Below are 11880 nucleotides of genomic sequence, written 5' to 3'. Positions count from 1 at the left end.
GGTGGATCATTACTGGAGGTTGTGCTTGGATTCACCACAAATCCCTGCTGTTGCATCTCAGTTGGGTGTCCAGGGTTAATTGGATATCCTTTTTATTCATGTCTAGTTAATGCCACATTATATTCCCCACAGTAGCATTTCTAAATGTTTCCATTTTCCTAAAGTCTCCAAAGAAACTTCTATACCCTCATTCCTATTTCTTTACCGCGAAAATCAAGGACATCTGACCTGAGCTCCCTCACATTCACTTTTTTCCACCTCACAATTGCTCTGCCGGTGTTGTTAATCTTATCCCCCTTTATCTTCCTCTGAATTCTCCTTCACCAATTAGACTCTCTATTTACTATACATTTTCAATCTCGCCTTCTCTAGTGCCTCCTTGTAATCACGTGTGTTTCCCATATAGTAAAAACTTTTTTTTTAACCCCGCTAACCTCTCCAGGTATTATCCTCCATGTTTCCTTCCCCTTGCTTTCATATTTCCCCAGAGAAATGTGTCCTTCATAACTTTCCTGAAGTGCATGACCTTGTCACATGCCCCCTTTTGTATGTTTTTTCTTCCATTAGCATCCATGGCACCTCATGGTTCTGTCTTCTTAATTGATTCCTCTTCTATTTAGTCTAATTTAATTCAATCAACATGTATTCACCATTCATTTATTTCAACTGAGGTTGAAGAAGCAAGACACTTTCTGGCTAATTCTGCCAATATGGGATATGGCTGATAGTAACATTGCCACCGAATTATCAAGCTTTCCTTTCTCTAAAACGAATTGACTTGGAATAATGAATTATGTCCTCTCCAACTCCAGATCTTGAAGATTTGGTTGATGGTGATGACAATCACCATTGAAATAACCTCACAAAAGTTGCTTTGTGCATGTGTAATAGGCATGGTTATGCCGGGTACATCTTATTCTATTCTATTTATTTATTTATTTATTTTGCGTTACGGGGGCCTCTCACTGTTGTGGCCTCTCCCGTTGCAGAGCACAGGCTGCAGACGCGCAGGCTCAGCGGCCATGGCTCACGGGCCCAGCCGCTCCACGGCATGTGGGATCCTCCTGGACCGGGGCACGAACCCGTGTCCCCTAGCATCGGCAGGTGGACTCTCAACCACTGAGCCACCAGGGAAGCCCTTATTTTAACAAACACTACATCCTGTGTGTAACCTGCTAGGTATTATTCCTAGTGCTTTACAAAAATTAACTCACTGAATCTTAAGTGGGTTACACTGTCCTGCAGATAATGAATGAAGTACCTATTGAAATAAAGCACAAATTGCTATTGTTGTTTTACTGATCTAATATTGTCTTTAGTTGGATGGTCTTTATTACAAAGTGTTTGATTTCTCTTCTGTTTAATGTAGAAATTCACTTTGATGGATATATTCTCTTTGGTATATATATATATATATATATATATATATATATATGGTATATATATTTGGCATATATTCTCTTTTATTTTGTTCTTTAAATAATAAAATTTAAAAAGCAAAAAACCCAGTGGGTATTATGATTAATTCCATTTATGAAGTAGATATTATGATTAATTCCATATTATAGATGAGAAAACTTAGAGACATTTATATAACTACTCCAAGGTTGTATAGCCAGCAAGTGACCCAGCTGGAATTTGAACCCATGCAGTATGGTTCCAGATTCAGTGCTGCATAGGTACTCAATAAATGATTATTGGATGAAAAAAACACTTGAAGAAGTTATTTTCTGACTATTTCCAAAAGTTAATTTAAGATTTTTACTTTCATTTAAATTATTTCTAATATTTTGCATGTTCTTGCTGCTTCCCTTAATCACTTGAGAAAAAACTGTCCTTAAAATCTGGATGTGGAAGTGTGTCAGTGGGACAAAGTAAGTAGATCTCCAGATAACAAAACCATTTCAGAATTTCCTTTTGCATTCTTGTTCTCATTTTAGGCACACCTGGCATGGCATTATTGGGGGATCTTTCGAGAAGGTACCACGCAGGAACGGTTGTCCTCTCTAGGGAACTCCGTGGTTGCTACTTCTTCAGCAGGTCTCAGCACACAGACTCCATCCCGTAGGTACTATGGTGGCAGTAAATCCTGTTGTGTTGGCACTGCTGTCAGGAAAAGGTTAAGACATCCTTTGCCAAGTGGCCTTTTTTTTTTGTACATGTATTAGCTGCTATTCCATCTTGTTTGTATACCATGCATAAGTACCTGGCAATTCTCAAATCTTTTAAGCATCAAGGAGTTCCTGTCTGGGTAGAGAAGACTGATCAGAGTGATTCACCATCTTTTTGCTGATCACTGCTTATTCTGTTATATAATTCTGTCCTAGAATTATTTTCTGACCACACATATGAATGGTGTGAACCAGACTTGTTTGTATTTTCTAAATCATTCATGGCATCTTCATGTTTGTTCCACTGCCAATGACAATTATATGACAGTTTTCTTTCCTGATTTTTCCATGCTATAAATATTTCTTCAGTAAGATTCCCTGTGATGGTCATTGTTTGAGATCCAGAAATCCTTCAGGAAACAGGTAAAGCAGAAACCTAGTTCAATTCATCATTAATCCTAAATGCTGCCAACCTTAAAAAATAAGATTTCTGGTAGTTTCTGCTCATCTAAATATCTGCTATATGAGATACCAAGGAAACACATTTAATAACATCACTAACTTTTTGTTAAGAGCAGAATATAATTTAAGGAAAAGTTTTTTCAGTAGTATAGCAAACAATTATATAAAGGTTATAATTACAATAAACCTAATCATCATTATTCTGCCCTGTATTATTATTTAAATTTTTATAAACCTGTGTACATTTGAAAAAAATATAACATTCTTCCTAAGTTATCTAGGAAATGCACTTTCTCTTAATATGTGTGTTAGTAGTCAAACTCTATTATAGTTACCTATTAGAAAGTTATTAATTTTTTATACAAATTACTAGCTATTATAATCATGAATAATTAGTAAGGCATTTTACTTTTACAATGATAAATATATTTCATATTCTAATTGAGAGATATTATATTAGCAGATAAGCAAATAAAGTAATTTTTTTTACTCTAATGATATTTAGCACATTGACCCACACTTGAAAGTTAATATTGAGATATTAAAATTGTCTAATTATGTCTAATCTGCTTTTGGTGTCAAAATATGAAATGAATTTTATGAAATGATAGTGTTGTCCTTTCCAACATACTTACTTAGCAAATTAAAAAGTTGGCACCTCTATTAAAAAAAGTAATCCAGGGCTTCCCTGGTGGTGCAGTGGTTGAGAGTCCGCCTGCCGATGCAGGGGGCACGGGTTCGTGCCCCGGTCCGGGAAGATCCCATATGCCGCGGAGTGGCTGGGCCCATGAACCATGGCCTCTGAGCCTGCACGTCCGGAGCCTATGCTCCGCAACGGGAGAGGCCACAACAGTGAGAGGCCCGCATACCGCAAAAAAAAAAAAAAAAAAAAAAAGTAATCCAAGTGTCACGTTTTGGTCATCTTACTAGTGCTGTTATGCTCATTGGATATGATTGTAAAACACAATCACAGGGTCACTGATCATTTACAGGTTCCAGGATAGTAAAAAATAATATTGAAGTAGACATTCAGCTACTTGGTCTTCTAGAACCTGAGGCTGAAACTGATGCCAAATACAAGATTGAGCCTGAATCCTAAAGTTTAGTGCATATTTAACATTTATCTTTTTCCATCCCAAATCCATTACTTCCCTCATATTTTAGGTCTTGATTCCCTTGGTGTCTTTATTCCTAGGTGATCTGTCTTTTTTCTCAATTCCTGTAGATCTTATGAGAGGCCCCACTCATTTAACATTTAATCGTTATACTATTTCTTTGTAACATTTCTAGGTCCAGTGTCTTGCTTGTCATTTAATTTTTGTATGCATACTTCTACTATCCCCAGATCAATAATAAACTCCTTGAAGTTAGGCATTGACATTACTTTCTTTAGATCCCCTGCAGCCCTTAGCTCTGTGTTTTGTGAATGAGTAAATGAATGACATAAGTCAACCTTTACAGAGCATCCAGAGCGGAAGAGATGTTGGGTCTGTCTTGTGGAGGGGAAGTTCTAGTGCCAGAGAGATTTTGCCAAGCTTACCATCCCATGAATTAGAGTGGAATGAGCAAGGTGGCCTAAAGCTGAGTCCCCCGTGACATATCTGTACGCTTAGATCTTGTGGCATGGGAAATCCACAACTGTTGGATAACAGATGCAATTTAGTAAGTGCTGGGTCTGTGCATATATATACTCTGTTTCACAGCATCTCTTGATAAAGAACATGTAAATGGGTTCATATACTCCAATTAAATAAAAGTGAAAGTGACAGAGCCAGGGTTTGAACTTAAGCAGTTCAGCTCCAAAGTTCCAGTTTTTAATTGGTACACTACATTGCATCCTCCTGATGTATACATAGAGCAATCATCATCTAACCCTCATGGCTCTAATAGCTAGGGAGATCAGCCTAAAATCCTAGGCAGTGCCACAGTGCCCTGACAGGGCCCAAATACTTATTTTCTAAGACCACCAAAACTAGTCCTGGAGGGAGGATGATGTGTAACCTCGAAGTGAAGTTCTGGAAGAAGCTAAGGTACCCTCAGGTATGTGGTGTGGCTCAGAGTTGGTCTGAAAGGACAGCTGAGAGTCAGTGTGCCCTGTCTGTAGAGTGACTGTATAATTTACCATCCAAACTAAGATATTTTTGAGTGTGAAAGGAAATTCTGTAATCATCATGATGAAACTGCAACTACAAACCGATATTCTCCCAGGCAGTCTTTACTGACTGAGTCTGTCAAAATCTCTGAGGAAAGGGGAAGAAAAATGTAAGTAAACTGTGTTAATGTGGGAAGTCAATTATCTGAGGGAGAATAAAGTTGGGGTAAGAGCATTATACCTAGAACAGAAATCAAATGCAGTTAATAATGTTTAGAAAAGAATCGGGCAAGTACGTATGACAGAAAGAGGCAAAAAATATCTAGACACACAGAACAATATGGTGGTTGGTGTGAGGGTGAGAATAAGTCAGGGGAACAAAGGAAGCTGAGAATGGATTTCAAAAATCCATTTGGGAATGAGGCCCAGATTGATCTAATATCGGGTGCAGACATCATTGTCGTACCTTCTTGGGTTCAGGATTTCCCCTATTTTTATCGGATGATGTGAAGATATATCTCCTCAGCTGGCTGAGTTTTCTGAAACCTCCAATGAAGGAACAATAGATGTAAGTAAACTTGGAAAACTTAGGAAGCCAACTATCTGAAAGAGGATAAGATTGGGACAAGACCAGTACACCTAGGAACAAAAAATGAATGCAGTCAATGCTGTTAAGGTAAGAAGTGGGTGAGTACATATGAGAAGAAGAGAGCTGAGATCCATGTTGAATGTGAGTCGGCAGTTCATTTCCAGATCTAAAGTGACAGGAATTTGACTTCACAAATTGGAAAGAAAACTCTGATTGCTCCAAGGCTTGCCAAAGGACCTTATGAGAGCTGTATGCAGTTCTGACTTCTACACTTTTAAAAGATGCAAAGAATTAAAGTCCAGAAAAGTATTACCAGATAGATTAGAGTGGTGGGAGCATGGCCTCTTATGGAATTTAGTGGAAAGAGAGAGAAAGGTAAGGGTTGATTTCACGGTTTTCAAGTGTCATAAATAGTATAGATACTCATTTGGCTTCTCCACAGTAGATTATAAAGAAGAAATGAGCTGACGCTGCAGCAAAAGATATGTTAGTAATGCTTAAGGAAGAACTTTTTTGACCAAATACTGGGGCAAGGAAGTGCTGAAATGTCGGACCCTGTAATCTTTTTATGATAGGACAGAATATCACCAGTCTTGAGTTGTCATTATACGTCGTATTTGATCTAGGAGGTCCTGAGGGGTGAGTGGAGGAATCTGAGAGAGTGTGAAGTTGTCTCTTGACAGATCTGGAAGTTCTGAAACTGTTTGGAGGGGAGAAGGAAAAGCCAAAGTCAATTAACCATTAAAAACAATAACATGATCTCTATCCCTGGGTCGTGGATGTGAGATGATTCCTGACATGGGGCAGGATCGGGGAGCCTCCACTGCTGAAATCCAGATGGTGACACTCTGACATTGCCCTGTGACTTCACCAATTATTCCTCTTCATTCTACTCTAATCCCAGGTGATTAACCTGGGTGGAGGCCCTGCCTTCAGCTGTGAGTTGAGCATCACTTCTCCCTTTTGAGCTAGGAAGAGCAGCTTCTGTAGCTGTCCCTCCCAGAAACTCCACAAAGCTTCCTTAAGCCCCAGAGGCTTTCTCTGTCTGGTCAGAGACCCAAGACAGATGTTTACTGTGGTCTTGTTTGGTACCCTGTTCTTCCATTAGGAGAGAAGGAATGCCCTTGCATCAGGGCAGCAACCAGCACTGAATCATCTTCAGTTAATGTTCAATTAACTGATGTAGCAGGACCCCTGAAACCTTTCTTGCCATCACAGAACACCAGGTAGAGCTCCACATCCAGACTCTCTAGGCCCTCTGACCACTAGACTTGAACCTCCCTCACTCAGAGCCTGAAGCCCAGAATCTGCAGAACCAGAACTACACAGCTGTCCACAGCACCGAGGGGCTGGTCTCCTTAGGTGGATATGCTATTTTCTGCTTGTTAGGCAGGCAATATAAATGGGGAAGATGTCACTGAAGATTCATGGTTTGTCATTGAGAAGTAGGTCAGCAGGAGAGAAAGGATGTACAAACCTACCTCTTGTGATGGGGGTCTGTGCATAGTCACCCTGATGTTTACTCTGAAACCACTAAATTGAGTAAAAAAGGGGAAATGTAGCATTAATCGAGCTCTTTACTCCATGATGTGGCTCTCAGAAATGAGTTCTACTGTGTCTAGATCCAAGGCACTGTTTTTGTCCCTATGGTCAGCACTAAATGTGTTGAGCTCAGTGGCTGTTATGATTTTATGTAGGCACTGGAGATAAGACCATAAGACAACGTCTCATTCTCATGGGGTTTTATACCGAGTGAGAGGAGACAGACTATGAACAAATAAGCAAATAAATAGACAAGAAAATATCAGATGGGGATAGGTGATAGTAAATCAGGGTGATTGATGGAGAGTTAGTGCTGGGGTGTGGGAATAACTTAGCTTGAGATGTTGGGGACAGACTAACTAAAGACGTTAATCGGTGAATTGAACGACAAAAAAGAGCCAACCGGGTGATGATGCAGGGAAAAGGCTTCCCTGCAGAGGGAACTGCTAGTGGAAAGGCCCTAAGCTGGGAAGGAGCTTAGTGTTTTGGAACAAACAGAAGAGAGACCCAGGTGGCTGGAGCTGAGTGAGCTTGGGATACATGATGAGGTTGGAAAGTTTGTCAGGAGCCAGATCATGAGAGATCTTGTGGGCCAGGGGAAGAACGAAACCAGAATGGTCCTAGAATTGGATTAGACCCTAGTATGCATCTAGTTTGCCCTTCTTACTTCAAAAATGAGCAAACAGCCTGAAGAGATGAGATTTTGTCACTCCATCTCCACCAGCCAACCTTGGTTATGCTACAACTGGAAACAAGATCTTTGACCCACAGTCTTTGTCACTTATCATTAAACTCTTCCTGAATACTAAAAAGGTGGGACTCCTGAGAATCGTTGAACACTTAACACCTTGTCTTTAAAATATGCCACAATTGTACTGTCTTCTTGACTCATATTCGACAATGAGAAAATCACAGAGGCAAAGTCAGTATTGTAGAGTAGATTTCTATTTTCCATAGAGAGGGATAGTTTGAATATTTGATTCTCATTTCTCATTAAGAATGAAATTTTATAAGAAAAAAAATGATTTTTTTCACCAAGAGCCTATGTTCAGCTGCCATGCTTGCCATGAAGAATTTTCATAGCCAGGATCACACTTCAGACTTCTTGGTAAGCTTGGGTATAACCAGGATGAGCATGGGGGGAGGGCAGGGGAGTATGTGTGGGTATGAGACAAACATGGGTAAGGGCTAGTCAATTATTTTTTTAAAATTGGGGGACTTCCCTGGTGGCTCAGTGGTTAAGAATCCGCCTACCAATGCAGGGGACACTGCTTTGATCCCTGGTCCGGGAAGATCCCACCTGCCACGGAGCAACTAAGCCCATGCACCACGACTACTGAGCCTGCGCTCTAGAGCCCGCGAGCCACAACTACTGAGCCCACGTGCTGCAACTACTGAAGCCTGAGTGCCCTAGAGCCCTGCTCCGCAGCAAGAGAAGCCACCACAATGAGAAGCCTGAGAACCGCGACGAAGAGTAGCTCCTGCTCGCCGCAACTAGAGAAAGCCCGCACACAACAACGAAGACCCAATGCAGCCAAAAACAAAAAAACAAAACAACAACAACAAAAATCAGGCAGTATGGCATAGTTACCGAGCACATAGACTGTGGCTCTAGACTAGATGGGTCTGAATCCCAGCTCTGTCACTAACTGGCCGTGTGAATTTGGGCAAATAATCTAATCTCCGTTCCTCATTTTCTTACCTATAAAAGGGAGTCATAATAGTATCCTCCTCATAGGGAATTAAACAAATTAATATCTGTAAAAAACATGTAGAACAATATTTGTTGCATAATGTTTGTTACATAACAAACACTATATAAATGTTTCAAAGATTTAAAAATAGACATGAAAACTATGGAATTATCCTTCACCCACCTTGTAAAAAAAGGGAGGGGGGCTTATAAACATCTTTGTAGACCAGTTATGCATTGTTTCAATAGTGAGTTTGACTTAGTTTGACTTTAGTGTCATTGCTTGACTTTAGCATCACACACCAAATGCAACCCCATCATTCTAGAATTGGGATGTATTCTTAATACAGGGACATACGGTGCTGCTTCTATGTCTAAGAGGAGTTATCATTCTATTGTACATACATTCAGAATCAGAAAATCTCATTGTAAGTTACCTTTACACAGGACATATCTGCATATACATGTCTTGGTTTTTCAAATAGCAGTGCCTTTGCCTAAAGGAGCAGTGGCTTTCACATCCTCTTCTGGGTTGGGAAGAAGACTTTATTGAAGAGGGAATATAAATGGAGATTTATTGGGGACTAGCTGAGATCTTCAGTTCTAAAAGGATTTGAGGCTGGCTTGATTAAGCACAGACATGAGATTTGCTAGTGGAATAGAAGCTTGTTGTCACTGCTTTAGCCTCTCATTCATTCAGGATTTATAACCCCAAGATCTGCTGCCAACCAGGTGCAATGGCAAATGACGCCCTCATTCTCTGGCCTGAAGTCCCCCAGATTTCATGTTACAGCCCCTTATGCTTCCTTTCCATTAACTAACTGATAGGCCCTGACAGACTTTTTGTTTTCTCTCTCTTCTATAGTCTCCCCTTTTCTCTCTATCCTTGAAGGAGAAGGTAATGGAGAAGAGTCCCACTCCTTCCTCTAGGAGATCTTGAATGGACAGAAGAGTGTCCTTCTTGTCTTTGTCTAGGGATGAAAGTATAAATGAGGGGACAGCTTCAGATCCAAAATGATAGGCCTGGAAGGAACTGCAGAGTCCATTGGAATACTTCCTTACTTTGGGATTTTTAGGCACACGGTAGGAGGAGTTAATGCTTGCACAGTGAACTAAGGTAAACGGAGGAGATTGCTTATAGCTGAGGTGCCAAGCTGGGCACACCCACTGCTCTGCTTGGCCACCCTGAGGGCTGAGGGGATCTTCAAGAGATCTGCGATCTTCAAAGCCAACCCTACATATCAATAGCTGAAGGTGAGGCAAAAGAGAAGGTGGAGGGTCATCTAGAAGGATTATGATCCAGGCCTGATTGCCAATTGCCTGACCCTGGTTCACATTTCACTGGCCAGTACTTGTCATAGAGACACATCTGACTGTAAGGAAGACTGGGAACTGGGTTTAGCTTGTGTGTCCAGGAGGAAAGGATACTGATTTGGTGAAAAGCCAGTCAGTCTCTACCATAGAGAGTATGTGGCCAGTCGTGCTCCAAGGACAGTGGCAGAGTTGAAACACATTTCTTAAACCAAAGCACAGTACTCTCCTCACCAAACCACACTCTGCCATCTCTCTCATAGGTTTCTTACCTTAGGGGGATAAAAAACCCCACAGCCCACAAAAGTGGCTAAAAGGGAGCCAAGAAGAAAGTTGTTAGTCCCTTTTCTAAGAAAGATTGGTAAGAAAGCTTTGTTACTGAACCAATTTTGTTTTGCCTGGTGCTCAGCAAGCCAAAATGCTGAGACACCCAGGCCTGCAGCAAAGACAGGGCTTATTCGCAAGGTGGACCAAATGAGGAGATGGGAGACAAGACTCAATTCCGCCTCCCCATAGGCAAGGGGCTGGGCGTGTTTATGGAATAATGAATATGGAAGCAGGGCGTCTGAGGCATGGGGCATGTGAGGGGCATGGGGGGCATGGGGAAAAGGTGCGGTAATCGTGGTTCTGCGCAGGTGTAACTAAGTACAGGCCTCTGTAGTTCAAAAGTGGAGGCACTTATCTGGGGGTGGAGTTTTCAGTCCTCTGCCATCAAAAGGTCACCAAGAGGACACTCGCACATGCCCAGTTGGAGGGTCGGTGGTCCTATCCAGTCTTTAACTAGCTCAGCTTCAACTAGTTGCAGCTGAGACTCCAAGTTCCTGGAAAAAACTCCCCCAAACATCTTATTGTTTAGGCTGCATGTTGCTTGGAGGACATTCAAGTCTTAAAATGACCTTGATTAGTGAAGGCAGGTGAAATGGATTTGACTAATCATTATGCAAGGTTTCAGCATCAGCTATGTTCAATATCAGAAGTACAAGAAACAATATTCTCAAGGACTCAAGGAACCAAAATTGTATCTGATGGCCTCAAGTGTCATATTTTTAAAGTGAGCCTTGTTGATCTACAGAAGGATGAAGTTGCACTTAGAAAATCCAAGCTAACTACCGAGGATATTCAGGGCAAAAACTGTCTGACCAACTTCCATGGAATGGATCTTACCCATGAAAAAATGTGCTCCATGGTCAAAAGAATGGCAGACCATGACTGAAGCTCAGGTTGATGTCAAGACTACTGATGGCCATTTGCTTTGTCTGTTGTGTTGGTTTTATTAAAAAAACAGAAAAAGAAACAACCAGATTGGAAGAACTCTTACACTCAGCACCTACCTATAGGTCCCCCAAATCTAGAAAAAGATGATGGAAATCATGACCCAAGAGGTACCCACAAATGATTTGAAAGAAGGGCTCCATAAATTGATTCCAGATTGCACTGGGAGAGACATAGAAAAGGCTTGCCAATCTAGAAACACCACTTTATGATGTGTTCATTAGAAAAGTAAAAGTGCTGAAGAAGCCCAAGTTTACATTGGGAAACTCATGGCGCTTCATAGTGAAGGCAATGGTTCTGGAAAAGCTCCCGGGGATGAGACTGGCGATAAGGTTGAGCGAGCTGATGGAGATAGGACACCATTCCACAGATCTGCTCCAAATTCGGACTTTTGTTTTTTTTAACATCTTTATTGAAGTATAATTGCTTACAATGGTGTGTTAGTTTCTGCTGTATAACAAAGTGAGTCAGCTATACTTATACATACATCCCCATATCTTCTCCCTCTTGCGTCTCCCTCCCACCCTCCCTATCTCACCCCTCTAGGTGGTCACAAAGCACTGAGCTGATCTCCCTGTGCTATGTGGTTGCTTCCCACAAGCTATCTATTTTGCGTTTGGTAGTGTATATATATGTCCATGCCACTCTCTCACTTCGTCCCAGCTTACCCTTCCCCATCCCTGTGTCCTCAAGTCCATTCTCTACCTAAAATTCAGACTTTTAATGGTGACAAATACAAAGTCTTATTTGTGGGGGGAAAAAAGAAAAGCACAGCCCCTTAAAAACAATTCTGGTATAGAATCCAGTC

At 41.1% G+C, this 11880-nt stretch overlaps 1 pseudogene; it reads left to right on the top strand.

Annotated features, from left to right (window-relative positions):
* The first annotated feature begins 4562 nt into the window (after positions 1–4562).
* LOC132488051 (small ribosomal subunit protein eS1-like) lies at positions 4563–11476 on the top strand (annotated as a pseudogene).
* The last annotated feature ends 404 nt before the right edge of the window (positions 11477–11880 follow it).

The sequence above is a fragment of the Mesoplodon densirostris genome, chromosome 4 (assembly GCF_025265405.1).
Source record: "Mesoplodon densirostris isolate mMesDen1 chromosome 4, mMesDen1 primary haplotype, whole genome shotgun sequence".
Taxonomy (NCBI): domain Eukaryota; kingdom Metazoa; phylum Chordata; class Mammalia; order Artiodactyla; family Ziphiidae; genus Mesoplodon; species Mesoplodon densirostris.
This window is presented reverse-complemented; position numbering and strand designations above follow the sequence as displayed.